The 14885-nt window shown below is 35.1% G+C and overlaps 1 long non-coding RNA gene across 1 annotated transcript in view; it reads left to right on the top strand.

The window, feature by feature from the left end:
• LOC133041148 (uncharacterized) overlaps positions 1 to 14635 on the top strand; it is a 98661-nt gene extending 84026 nt beyond the window's left edge. Inside the window, exons 3-4 of the long non-coding RNA XR_009689173.1 lie at positions 11628 to 11704; positions 13717 to 14635. This is a non-coding gene — a long non-coding RNA (uncharacterized LOC133041148). The remainder of the gene's footprint in view (positions 1 to 11627; positions 11705 to 13716) is intronic.
• Positions 14636 to 14885: the final 250 nt, after the last annotated feature.

Genomic DNA, 14885 nt, shown 5'->3' with positions numbered 1-14885 from the left:
ATTCTTCATGTATGTGCCACCTACTGTGTATATACTAGGTTTAAAAAAATCCTTGACCAACTTGATGCAAACAGTTGGTACTAAATAAATGTCTATTGAATCAATGGTCATTATGGAAACGTGACTGCTGCTACCGTTCTTGTGAGTAGAAGCACTCATTTCAGTTGCATTCTGTTAAATCTCCTGTCATCTCTATGGTCCTTGATATTGTCTTTTCTACTCTGCTGTCCATCAATATCCAATCTATATTGCAAGAGGACCACAAGACCAATGTTCTGTCATTACCCCAAGGAGTGGTTAGGCAATGCATCACAGTATTAGACAGTCATGGCTTTTAGGAATTGATTTTAATATAGTTCTGATTTTAATAGAAGTTGATCTTTATTTTCAGAATTAACTTCAGCTAGTTTTGCTTGTGATTTACTGTTCCACAGGAAATTACTCATTCTTCAGAAGCTATAGTTTTGAAAGTCAGGCATGAAATGGTGTATACTAAAGCACTTTGAACTTGTAAAGCAATACACCAATATTAATTGTTATCATTATTGATTTTTGAGTCTGTGCCAAATGTTGTAGACTATTTTAGTCACCAACATTTTTTCCAAAATAATTCATAATTACAGACAGGCAAACTATACTAGCTAAGTGTATCTATTGTAATGAGGAACTCAGAAAATAAAGAAAACAAATTAAGAACATTTTCATTTATAATGCTAAATCATGCAAATAGTTACTTTATTTTTGTATTATAACAACAAAGGAAGATTACATTTAATATGTATTTTCCATGTGAGGCACTGCTTCATATGCTTTAAGTATTTACTAATCCTTTCTACAATCATGAAGTAAATACTATTGTTACCCACTTTTACAGAAGAGGAACCAGAGCTTGGAGAAATGAAGTTAACTAGCCTGTTATATGGCTGAACACAGCAATCTAATCTCAAAGCCTTCAGTGTTAAGTACAAATTAGTTCATTTATCCAACGTTACTTGTTAACCAACTGCTGTATTTCAGGCACTTTGCTTTTTGCAGTCTAAAGTTTCATGATGATGTAGGTGGTATGCCTTTTTTTCTATTTATCCTGCTTGAGAATAGGGGATGTTTCAAGCATTTGGATTAGTGTCTTTCTTGAACTGGAAACATCTCAGCTCTTTTATTCACCAAATAATGTCTGTCTCATCTTCTCTTAACTCCCCTCTGGGAATCTAATATATCCTAAAATCCTTCATTCTATGCTATATATCTTTACCTTTTCCTCTATATTTTCCTTCATTTTATTTCTCTATGGTTTGTTCTAAATCACTTTTCTGATCTGTGTCATTGGTGTTTTATGTTCTTTTAAATCTACCTGTTGTATTTTAATCTCAATTTTTGAAGTTTTCTGATAAAGAATTTAAACTAACAGTTTTTTCAACTCGTCTATGTCATTTTTTATAGCTCTTATTCCTTGCAACTATTTTCAAACTTGCCTTTTAATTCCCTAATAGTGGCAGTAGTAGTTTCAGTATCTCTGACAGAAAATTCCAATATCTGAGGTCTGTAGATTTTTCCCTTCTGACTGACGTTTCTCCTGGTATTCACTCATAGTTTCCTCATATACTTAATCATGGAGATTCCTTGCGGTCTATAATGGAAATGCCTTCCTCTAGATGAATACGTGGTGATTTCTGCCGAACACCTAGTGGCACTGTCTAGAACCATTACAATTCAAGTTCATTGATTGAAGAACCCAGGATCGCCAAAGCAGTGTATAGTAGAGGCTGCAAATTCCTAAAAGAATCAGCAATAACTTTTCTAAAATAGGTTGTTTTCCTCCTTCCTTTTCTCATCTGTTCTGTGATCTGCCACATCAGCCCTCACTGCAGACCTCAAGAAGCAGAGGATGAAAGGATAAAATCATGGTTACTCTTAATTCACTTGTCCTTTGAGATCTGGGGCCTTTTGGGAACCCAGCTTAACGTAAGTAGACTGTTACTTTACAGGGCTTCCCAGGTGGTATTAGTGGTAAAGAACTCAGCTGTCAATGCAGGTAGACATAAGAGACATGGATTCAATCCCTGTGTTGGGAAGATCCCCTGGAGGAGGGAACAGCAACCCACTCCAGTATTCTTGCCTGGAGAATCCTATGAACAGAGGAGCCTGGTGGGCTAAGGTCCATAGGGTCGCAATGACTGGGACATGACTGAAGTGACTTAGCACGCATGAACACATGTCCTTTTACAATCCCTTACTTGAAGACCCTTGAAGAGTCTGTCAAAACTATAGGTCTAATGTGACAAAACACAAAATACCCATGAGTCAAAAGTAAGTTAAGTGCTCCATGCTTTTATAAAATGTCACTTTTCTTCAATTTTATCCTATAGATCTTACCATCTTATCACCTCTTAGATGCTTTTAAGAAAATCCTTTTAATGTGAATTTTTGTTGTTGTTTTCAGTGAGATTTCTCTGAATAATGTGACCTTTATTGAACTATTCAGCATTCAATAATGTAGCTATTACTGAACGTAGAGACCCTATAAATAACAGCTGCTGCTGCTGCTAAATCGCTTCAGTCGTGTCCGACTCTGTGCGACCCCATAGACGGCAGCCTACCAGGCTCTTCTGTCCCTGGGATTCTCCAGGGAAGAATACTGGAGCGGGTTGCCATTTCCTTCTCCAACGCATGCATGCATGCTAAGTCACTTCAGTTGTGTCTGATTCTGTGCGACCCTATGGACAGCAGCCCACCAGTCTCCTCTGTCCACGGGATTCACTAGGCAAGAATACTGGAGTGGGTTACCATTTTCTTCTCCAATAAATAACAGGGACAAGGTCTTTTTCCTAACAGAAATTGCCTTCTAGTCAGACAATTATATTCAAAAGAAGTAAAAAGACAAAGTGATTCTGAGTTGTGATTTAAAACTATGAAGTAAATAGACAGGGAGCTGAGATAGATATTAGTGCAGGGATCCAGGCAATGGGCGCTTTGTATTATAGCTTACTATTTTTCTTAAATTTGAAAGAAATTAGAAAATCAACAGTAACCAACAAAGGAATTTAAAATTACATATAAATTAAAGTTAAATTAAATACCTTGTGACAAATGGCTTAAGCAATGTAGGATTAGCATACAATAGTAAGAGGTCTGAATTGGGAATGGGGTTACATGAATTGATCCCTCCAGTCATTTACCTGCTGAGTTGTTTGGGGAAGTCATCTAACCAATTCGATTCAATCATTAATTAATTTAGTTAGTTTTTGGTTATCTGTAAATACAAGGTACTCTTTGGCACTGGATGGAAGTGGTCAGGGGGAGTGAGTGTGAAGGTGGGCAAAGAGTAGTTCCTGAACTTTCTGCAACATGGAACTCATATAAGGTTAAAAAGAAACTGTTCACATGAGATTTCATGTCGGTGAAACTGAATTTTAATCTCAACTCGGTAGCTTGTTTGACCTTGAATCAACCAAAAGACCCACTAGCACAGATTGAGGCAAAGACGCTGGGCTCCCTGGAACGTTAAGTGTTCTGTGGCTTTTTCCTTTCACCCTTCCCCTCGACCCACTCACACTTCAGGCTGTCACAGAACAAGAGAGGAGAGGAGTTCTGAAACTTCATTCTGAAACCCGTCAGATTTCTGCTTTCATCCATTCTAATAATGGGATTCCTGTAATGTTTCCTGATCATAAACAATAGTGCAGCTAGCAAGCATTTGAAAACCGGCTGGTTCGTTTGTTTGTCAAAAAAACAGGTAAAAGGTTTTTGAATCTGTGTATGACTGGTTTTCATTATGGTGATGAAAGAATGATGGGGGAGCGGCAGAATTATTGCAAAGGATTTTCACATGGAGGCACGTACCAAACATTAGCCATTGGCAGAGCATAGGTCTCAAGCAAAGGGGGAATATCATACACACACATGCAATCATGCACATGTGTGTATGTATGTACTATATATATATAAAACAGAGAAAAAGACATGTAATCCATGCATATTCATGCTATTTTGATTTGTAAAATACAGATAATTCATGTTCATCCAGGGAAAATTTAAACATACAATAGTACTATTAGTACGATAGGTATTAATGTGAAAAATAAATGTCGCCTTCCTATCACATTCATTTCAAGGTATTATATATTTGTATGAAATTTTGCATATTCTTTGCAGCAGATTTGTGTAGCTTTCTGTACATAAGTGGAGTTATACTGTGTGTTCCATGGAGCAATTTGATGTTCTCTCTTATATCTTAGATATTTTTCTATATCAGTATATATTGATCTACCAGCTTCTTTTTTAGTACTGTGAAGTATCTCATTATGTGAATCTAGCATAATTTATTTAACCATTCCACTATGGGTGGACATTGATGTTTTCAGAACCTGCCTTCAGCTGTTTTGCTACAACAAAGAGGCTATCACAAACGGCCATTGCACTACCAATGTTGACTAGATGTGCGAACTGCTTTGGCAGCTGCTGTGTCATATATTTTCTCAATCAAGAGAAAATTCAAGTACAAATACTCATGAAAAATTTTGACACTTAAAGAAGATCCTCATGCTAAAATCATTTGGTAACCACTGAATTAGAAATTTGTTTTAAGCTTTAGTTAGCATATCCTGTTTTGAAGTATAACAGGCAATCGAGTTTGTTAACAAATGAGATAAATGAATGCCCTTATCTGAGACTCACCGAAATTGATTCATTGATGCAGCAAACTCGTTGTCTGAGCACTGATTCTGTGTTCAGAATTGGTGATACATGAATAAGATCTGGTCCTGTGTTTGTAGCACTTGTGGGAGAGAGAATCATGCTAACATAAATTGCAGACAATATAGCAAGTGCTATTATAGAAGAGCTGCCCTGTGATTTTGCTGTTTTAATGTAAACACTGAAAATGATGAACCAGAGACGCTGCTCTCTCTACCAGTGCGATGACTGCAAGTATGCAGTCATTCTTCAGGCATTTTCAGCAACTGTTCAATGTTTTCTGCAGAAAGAAAAAAAAATGAGAGAATTTGGCAAACAAGCTTCAGTTTTCATGTACTTTGTAATAATTTCCTATCTGTGGCTCACGTATCTTTTCCTCTAAAATAAAGGAAGGATTTATCTTTCTATTCTTTCCTCTCTATCAAGTCCTCTGCAACTTTATTTATCTTTATGTGCTCTTTGAATATAGCAGTGTTGATCCTTGCAGAAGTCTGTCTATGAAACAGTCAGACTAACGCTTGACAATTTCACCACATACTTCACTCTGTCCACATTGAAAGCTATTTAGTGACTTCTCTCTGACCAGAAGATGCCTGTTTGGATATTTTTTCTGGAAAGGAGAAATAGAGACTATCCAGAAACAAGTATTTTACTGTTGTCAGTTAAGCTTAGGGATGCATCTAAAATAATAATGATAATATAAACTATAGTACCTATCATTTATTGAATTCTTACCACTGTAGTAAGTGCTTTATTTACTATACTAATCACTTTACATAAATCATCTTATTTAATTTCCATAGCACTCATTATCTCCAATTTATTCATCAGAAGTATGATGCAGGGGAGAAAGTAACTCACAAAGTTGTATATCCTGCAAATACAGAGCCAACCCTTAAATTCAGGTCTGTTTGATTCTTTTATGCATACATTCAACAATTATGCAACACTTCTACAAATTAGAGATTGTTTTCAAATCTGAATATTTCTAAGCCATGTGTCAAATCACCAAATACATATTTCTTGTCCTTCAAAACAATCCACCCCCAGACCAAAAAAAAAAAAAAAAATTCCCTTGACTTAAGAAGAAACTTCCTGCCTGTATTGCAATGAATAAAAATAAAGTTTATTTTTAGGGAGAGGGTTTTGAATGTATTTGAGATATTTAAGTTTTACACCTACCTTCCCTTATAATTTTGCAGCTTTAGGGTCTTTATGGATACTAAAGTCTCATCTATTTTTACCAATTTCTACTAAATTATGCTGGAGGAGCAAGCTAATGCTAACAAAGAAGCTAGCTTGACAGATAAAGCCCCAAGGAAGCAAAAAAAAGTTATCTACATTAGAGGAGTATTAGTCTAATCCTACATCCCAAAATGCCATACTTGGATTAACCAATCTTTCTTAGATAAGCAGGATATAAATTAGCAGTGGAAGACTTGGCCCAACCTCTCTGCTGGAAGCATATTATTAACAGACCATGCCCAAAAGTATTAGGGAGATACGTGTTAGACTACAGTCTTAAAATCCAGTGGGAAGGAGCGCCAACTGGCACAGTTTCATTTTATTAGTTCAGCCTCTCTTGCTTATATAATGTGGTGGGAGCAAAACCACTTATGTTTTATAAAGTCAGCCATCTAGTATAGATCATGCCTATCCCTGAGTTAGAAACTTTTTGAAAAATCTTGCTATAATAAAATCTATCTCATTGTATCGATCCATGTTGTTATTCTGAAAATGTACATGTATAACTTTTTGTGCCCCATCCAACTGAATCATGCTTCTTTGGTGAAATTGCTTTCCTCTTTTATTGTTTGTACACATTTTTTTGATTGTCTGATAACATTTGCACACAGGAGTGTAAATTTCAGCAATGTTGATGTTTCCATATAGTTATAAGTTCCAGCTGTTAGTCCTTTTCTTTTCAGTGGAAATCTAACATTACAAAGGAAGAAGAGAGGCAGAAAATTATATATATATATATATATATATATATATATATATACACACACATATATATGTACTATACTCTCACAGAGGAGAAAAATTGGTACAAATTCTATTAACAGTTATATTTTTAATAAATCAGAAATTATCAGCAAGCAATATTTAAATATTTTGTTATCTCTATCATTTTGGGGTGGGGGAGGAGATGTGATTAAAACCTGATATGAAGAAAGTTCAGATAAAACACATAACTTCATGACCCAGAAAAGTCATTGTACTTGTGGAGAATTTTATGGAAGTCATTCTCTTGAAGTTTCAGAACATTCATAAAATAAGCATCAACTATTTCATAGGTGAGCCCCTTGATAGCTAACCAGTCTCTATTCTTGTGGTTCTCTACATGAAATCCATGCCAGCTTAAGTTTTGGGAAGAAAAGAGGATTAAACAAGTTGCTTTTACTTTTTTAACTACTTAAGAGTTATGGTCTGTTTTAATTTATCAGAAGGAAGAAACACCAATGAGAGGCTTGTATGATTCAAGAGATAGGAAGATGCTGTTACCTACCTCCAGCATTAAAATCCTTATAAATTCACCTAACCAAAGTTTAAATTTAAAGAGAGCTGTGCCAACTGGATGCATAAGAATAACAAATAAAAATTCTACCCATTATAATAGATATAAATCAATTGACCAACTAATAATTATACTATTCATATATATATATATATATATATATATCTGTACTTTATACTTTATATATATATATATACTATATCCTGCTCATTTTGAAAGTCTTTATTAGATAAGAGTAATTGATTTTTGAGAATTATTTTAACCAACTTCAGGAGATATCTTAGTTGTCCAATGAAGTAATTAAAAAGCATCATTTTCAGCTACTGGCTCAAATTCACTGTGCATTCGTGGATTGTGTGTTAGGGCAATAAAACCCACATAATTTTGTCCTATTTTTAACTTTTAAATTTAAAATAAAATAAACTCAAATATATTTTATGCTTAAATTTCTATAAATACCCACCTCTAAAATAATCATTCATCAACCATAGAAAAAAAATAACTAGATTTTCTCTCTAAAGGATTAAGAGCAGATTTCTTTCATTCTTTCTTTTGGGTTTGTTTTTTTTTTTTTTGCAATTCCAATAGTTGTAAGCTAAACAGATACAATTGGCAACAAAGGACTCATGACCTGGTTTCTTTCAAAACAGGTAATTAGATAGGTTTATCTTTCTTCTTATTCAAATGCCATTGAAATCTAGCCTCTTTTTTTAAACTAAATGAGAAGATGACTATCTCCCTATCAATAGAGTTATGATAGGATCCTCAGTGTTTTTCTTAGTCTGGTGCTTTTCCCATTGAATGTGTCATCCACAAACAGACTACACAGTGTCTTTGGGAAATTGAGGTCAGAAAGGAATATGCCACTCTGCCTGCCAGGCTCTCTAGTATGTTATTTCACCTGCTGGGTACAGAAACTTTTCTCCAGAGTTCAACAAAAAAAAGTGCTTCCTTGATTAATCACATACGAGTTCCTGCACTCAAGGGTCACTGGGTGATGATTCATTGATACACAACAAGAGAATCCACCATATAAAGGTGATATTACTGCTGCCATCAACCCTCTGGTACACATTGTTCTAACCTACATGTTCTAACCACAGCCAACTTGTTTTAATAAGACTACAAACAGAGACTCCACTCAAAACTGCAAAAGCTACTGTAAAAAGTAAAAACTTTCCTGTTAAACTCCCTATCTCCCTTTGAAACAAAATAACTCGGGTTTTTTTTCAAGTCGATCTTGTTTTCCCCGTTTTCTTCAGATTCCTTAGTATTATCTTTTCATACTTACTACTTGAAACAACCATGACACATGTTGTTTCACATGACACATAGAGCATTACTAGTCACACAGCTTGCACCATGTCACCAGTATGCTATGGTCTTTATTTGATTTAATCACCACCACTACCCCCAAAGAGCTCTTGTCAAAAGCCTGTGACTTTCATTTATCCATTGAAAATCATTTATTGAGTGATTATCCCACTCTATCCTGCATACATTTCTAGGTACCAAAGATGAAAGCTTGAACAAAACAGAAATAATTATTACATCCATAGAGTTTTCAGTGGAGTGGAGAAGACACTCATATTTCAAACAATTATTTTTTAAATGTGTAATAAAATTATGACATGTATAAGATACAAAGTTTCGCTCGTTGAGGGAAGATCCAAATAACAGTTTCATCTACTCAGGGGAATCTGGGAAGATGCTCTTGGTAACAAGCAATTAATTCCAGAATAATAATGATAGAAAATGAAAATAAAAAATCTGGTGGAATTTGCATGACCTTTAATGATAATACCTCTAGTTCCCATATCAAATATAGTGTTACCATCAAATAGTTCAATAATTGGTACTCTTGAAAAGGAAAAGTGAACTTCCAGAAAAAAAAAAACGTTTGTGTACATGTTTGCAATTTTGATTTTGTATTTTGGTAACTTATCTACCACTCCTTCCTAAAATGAAAGAGATTGTAAATAGAGAAAGTCTAAGGTCTTTGATTTTTATCAGAAGATCAGATTAAAATGTCTTATTCGGTAATTAACAGTTGATAGATAGACCTTGGACTCATCCTTCTCACTCACTTGAGCACAATGAGGCTTGTGAATCAGGCATATAGAATACCAAGCCTTTTCCTACCACCTATTAGATGTATGATTTTAGACAAATTGTAGCAACTTTTGGTCCTACTATTATCTAGGTGGAGAATTCGAATTCTTCTTCCTTTACCTTTATTTCCTCCTCTGACTCTTCCATTAAAATATCATCTGTCTTTACTCTCTCTTCTCACTCATGGCACTCTCATTAATTCCCTCTAATGGACAGATTTGTGACATCTTGTTTTAATTTTATTATAATAGACTAGTAGACAGACTAAGATTACTATAAAATTCAGTCTTGTACAATGACTGAATTGAAGATAAACACAGCTTTAAAAAGATTCTAAAGTCCATTGTTATAGTCTATGACAATTTCAGACGTTCTTCAATAGTGTTGAGACTTCACTACTTGTTCTAAATTGTTCATTGTCTTCTCGACATAGAAATTACTACGTTAGTTTATACCACAGAGTGCACAAATAGCACTGAATTTTATGATGGTTCAGTAACAAGCCTAAAAGCATATGCAAGTATTTTCTGAAGAATGCCTGTCTGTAATGAGCATGAATGCTCAAAACTAAATTTCACTGAAATACCGTCACTTAACACCACAAGAAAGTTGGAAGACTGAAATCTTCTTTTGGCATTTCCCCATGATTCTGTGTCAACTTAGAATTTGATTATCTATTTTGGATAAGACAAGACCTGGATTCAAATATACTTCCACACATTCAGGATACTCTTTGAGATACTGAACTGTAGTACAAGACATTGAAGTAAAGTAAAATATATATACTTTTAACAAAATATCCCACATTCTCAAAGTAATACTAGAGGTTTTTTCATAAGACTTTTTACAACTTCCCAATAGGTTAACTAAATCAATTGGGTAATTTCTTCCCCTCCCCACAAAAAAGTCATAGTGGAGTCATGATTATGGCAGTAAGGGAATTGTTTTTATATATAACACTTTTATTTCATTTCCTTCTAAAATCCAATAAAATGTTATCTCCTCCTGAAATGTTATAAAAGTTTTGTCCTTTTGAAAAAGATTATAATTATTCTGAGGTTTCAGACACATATTTAATCTCTTAGTAGAAAAACTTTCCATATTTACTATAATTATCTTGAGACAGTTTGAGAGGAGAGTTTAAAAAATTTACCCACACATTAAACAATTTTGAATATTGCTCCCTTCTATGAAGCACAGACCAAGAGGAAATAGACTCTCAACTGCAGTATAAAAGATTTAGGCTAGAGAGAAATGGCCTCTGGTAGTTTTTACATTATAGAATTTATTTTTATCAGTGTAAATCACAGACCCTCTGTGTTAAGGGTTTCACAACAGAATTTTCACCTTTCAAATACAATTTATGTTTAACACTGTTTTGAGATAAGGTGGGACTTGAGTGACTCCTCAGTGTCTTTTGATCCCTCACCTTGAAGGACTACACGGGACCATAATAACACCAATCTTGAGTGAAGTGGAACCAAATTTGCTAAAACATCTGAAATATACTCTTGCTAAATAGTAACACCTGGTCATACAGAAAGTCCCAAGAAGTCTTTTTTCCCAGGAGATTCTCCAACCCAGGTTTTTGTTACCCTAGAGGCTTAGGTAATACAGCTGGGGTCAGAGAAACACAGCCCAAGGTCTAGCCTCTTGGGCTGACCTTAAAATAGAATTGCTTCTCTGACTCTCCTCACTCTCAACTTTGGAATACAATGCAATTTCAACCATTTCTACCGATGTTTTTCCATTAATTAAAAATAACAAACGACGTTGTTGTCTGAGAGGAGTTACGCTCTCTATGGTAGATGCCACCAGAGCCTGAAAATCACTGACTTTGGGGAATGCAGGACTCTGCTCCCCAGTCAGCAACACCTGTGATATGGAAAGGGGGCTCTCGAGGTTAAAACCAACTTAAGCTTGTCAGTCTCTAGGCAAATGTTGTGGAATCTTCAGAAACGGCTTGTGATGAGGGCCATGTAAATGAAAATATGCTCAATCAACCTTCTGCATTGAATTGTTGAGATCCAAACACTGGGATTTTTAATTTTTTATATATTTATTACCGTTTTGCTGTGTTTGTTTTTGGTTGCATTTCATGTAAACTCCTTAAACCTCGCCTGGCGTCACTTAAAGAAATGTGCACGTCTGTGAGATGTGTTTTCCTCTCGTTTCAAGAAATCTTCATGGAAGGGAAGTTCATTGCTACCATCTGTACTTGGTTTAAGAGAGCTTTGATTAATAAGGACCACCCTATTGTTCATTTGTTTGACATGTGGAAATATTTGTAATTCGTTCCTAGTGAGAGAGATTCAGAAAAGACCTGGTTTGACTTTCAAACCCACGTTGCCAATGAAAACCAGCCTCCTGAATCCGAAGGTCAGTGGGGAACAAGCAAAGGTGTTTTATCCTCCCCTCACCCCTCCTGCAAACACCAACACCTGTTAGAAGTGAGGTTGAAACGATCCTATTGGAACTCAGAGACCCAATTCCAACCTGAAAGAGGCTCTGATGTATGGTGTATAATGAGAACTGGAGACTGCCCACTGCTACACATCATTATCATTCAGATCATGAAAGAAAATGAAATGGCTCAAGCAGATAACAGCTGTTTTTATTCTGCTTTTCAAAGATTCTCTTAAACAACCTGATCTCATTGCTTTTATTTAAGGGTGAACACCCAATTGTAAACATAGGAGAGATGCATTCTCATGATGTCAGTAATAAAAGTATGTATAAAGCAGCATGTGTATTCTGGAAAGCTAACTAACCATTAAAGCCAAGAAACATAGTCTGGCACAAATCTTATTATGTGTCCAAGAGGACTTGATGGTATGCACATAAGAAAATGTAATGAAACAGCAGGAAGGAGAAGAGAAGGGAAGGGAAGGAGCGGAGCCAGAGGGTTGGGGGTGCACAATTTTTATATCTATGATATGTTAGCAAAATTACAAAGAGGCAAAGCTGCCAAGATCATCTGAGAAAAGGGCTAGCATAGCAGTGGAAGCGCAACCGATTTGGTTTCTGTTTCTCTATATAGTACGATACAAAATCATCTCTTAACATTTTTACCTATTAGTTACAAATAATGAGGCTGCTACACAAGACACACACAGGAAACAGGAAGAGGCTCAGTCTCCCTTTTATCAGGACTTCATATCTGATTTGGGGCAATATACATCTATTGTGTTTGTAATTGCTGTGATCATTATCATAAGCATTCAGTGTAGCTTGCTTGAGGAATTCAGCACCATTTATTGCTCATCAAAATTTTATAAAAATAAAATTGTTTGCAACTGAATTTTGACAGAGTAAAGCTTATAAAAAGCCAGTGTGATCAATACTCATCATAATTATTTATCTTTGCAAAAATATAACAAAATTTAGACAATCTCTCCTAGATGTATGATGACAAGGCTCATTTTTAATGGTTTCTTATTTCAATATAACAGGTAGTAGCACCCTTTATGAAATGGATCATATGTATTAATTAAAGTAGAAAGAAATTATTCCCATACTCAATAATAAAAATTTTGTAATTTATAAAATAAAAATTTCTGAGAAAAGCATATACATATAAGCATATATATATATATATATACATATATAAATATGTATGTAAAGTTTACACCTAATGTTGGTTTATGAGCCACATAAATTATTACATTAAACCAAAATATGTGTCCAATAAGCAACTTAAAATTGGGAATCTGCCATTCATGGCTTCAACTCATGCTTCAGAAAAAAATAGAAAGCATAAAAATGTCAGCTCCATAGATTTGCTGCTAAAAAATTCCTGTTCACCTGTGAATAAAATACAACTGCCCCCAAGGGTGTGCAATTTCACAAATGCAAATTCATCTCCTACCTGCCCAATCCTCAAACTATAATATATTTCAAAATTGAGCAATATAAACCCCTAAATATGAGATTGTTTTAGATAGCCCTGCTAAAGGAAAACTATAATGCATAGTTTGAGGCCCTAAATCATAGCTGGATTTTCTGTTCTTAGTTGTTCATTAGTCTATGTGGAAGGGGCCAGTGAAATAAAGTAGCAGCATCTTGTGCCATTATATGACTTTGTATTTCTTTGAATCAAGTAGGAAATGATGTGGAGACTCATGCTGTTTTGAAATGGCATTCTCACCTCTGCTAGGAACAAAGTTCAGACTAAATTGCAAAAAATGTTCATCAGTGTGAAAAATGCCGCTTCTATGGACTTGTGTTTAAATATACCAGTAGTGTGTGCATGTGCGTGCACACACAGGTGATCATTCCTAATGACTTTAATACTCTCTAGGATTCCATTCATTGTGGACCATGCCTGTGTTAGTTTTCCATTTTTGAATTACCTGAATTCTAAACCTCTGTTCTTTTTCTTTCCTCCTAAGCACCAGAGTAGGGTCATTCTCCTGCTCACTGGTATATCTACAACTCAAATACAAGTGCAAATAAAAGGAGAGGATAAAGAAGACACCCACCACCCTGAAGAGAAACACAAAAGAACATAGATTTATATTGATTAGCAGCTCTAGATATCTGATGAGTAAGTGGTTTTAACAAATTGACCAAAATAAATATTTTGAATCTGAAAATATATCCTGAAACACAGAGGCTGCATAGGTTAGGCAGCTCAGACAGACCCAGAATATAGCTCTGAAATTCAGAGGATTTTTCTTTTTATGGCACATTAGGTAGCTGCGAGGCTATGAAACATGAATTTGGATGCCAAATGAATAACACGTTTGAAGGAGGAGCACAGAGTGACTTTAAACATCTGTGAAGTGAAAATATCCCTGAACCAAAGCATGCTACTGTGTTGAAAACAATTACTGTTACAGATCATTTTCTTGCTTTAGATAAAGTATATCTCTTCTCAAGGGAGCAGGTGTACTGATGGCTTTGTGAATCGTCATTCATCAAATCACAAATGGACATGCACACCCCTTTTCCGGTAAATCCACACAAACAAAAATCACAGCTTCTTAACATCACAGAGAAGAAAACCTGTGATTTGTTACCAAGGAAGGATACATTTTACTTCTCCACTTCTCCAGGATTTGTAGTAGTTATCTGAAATCAAGTGAACAGAGACACTCTGAAAATCTGCCCCAATACCCCTTGCCTTTGGGATATTAATGACTACAAGATGTTGAATGCATATTTGAACAGTAAGAAGAACCTGCTTCCCAAAGGGGAAAAAAAAATTGGAAACAGACTCAGAGGAACAGTAAGTTAGTAGCCAGGTCTAAAAAGCTCTGGACATCAGCACGTCCCAAAGCTTAGGGTATTAAAGGAGCTCTATATCAAAGTCAGCAAAAATGTATCATTTCATTAAAACTTCTAGAACATGACTTATTTTGCAAAGATATTTTTCTTACATTGGAATTAAATGATGCTAACAATTAGCATTATGTTATTGCCTTTTTTTGTTCTCATCATAGAATGTTTTACTAGCCAGTTTTAAAAAAAAAGTAAAAGATAGGAAGGGAGATTTGTATTGAGACCAAGCATTGAATGAATGTAGGTTTCTCTTTAAAGGATGGGGTAGAAAATGGCC

Source organism: Dama dama, chromosome 20 (assembly GCF_033118175.1).
Source record: "Dama dama isolate Ldn47 chromosome 20, ASM3311817v1, whole genome shotgun sequence".
Classification (NCBI taxonomy): domain Eukaryota; kingdom Metazoa; phylum Chordata; class Mammalia; order Artiodactyla; family Cervidae; genus Dama; species Dama dama.
This window is presented reverse-complemented; position numbering and strand designations above follow the sequence as displayed.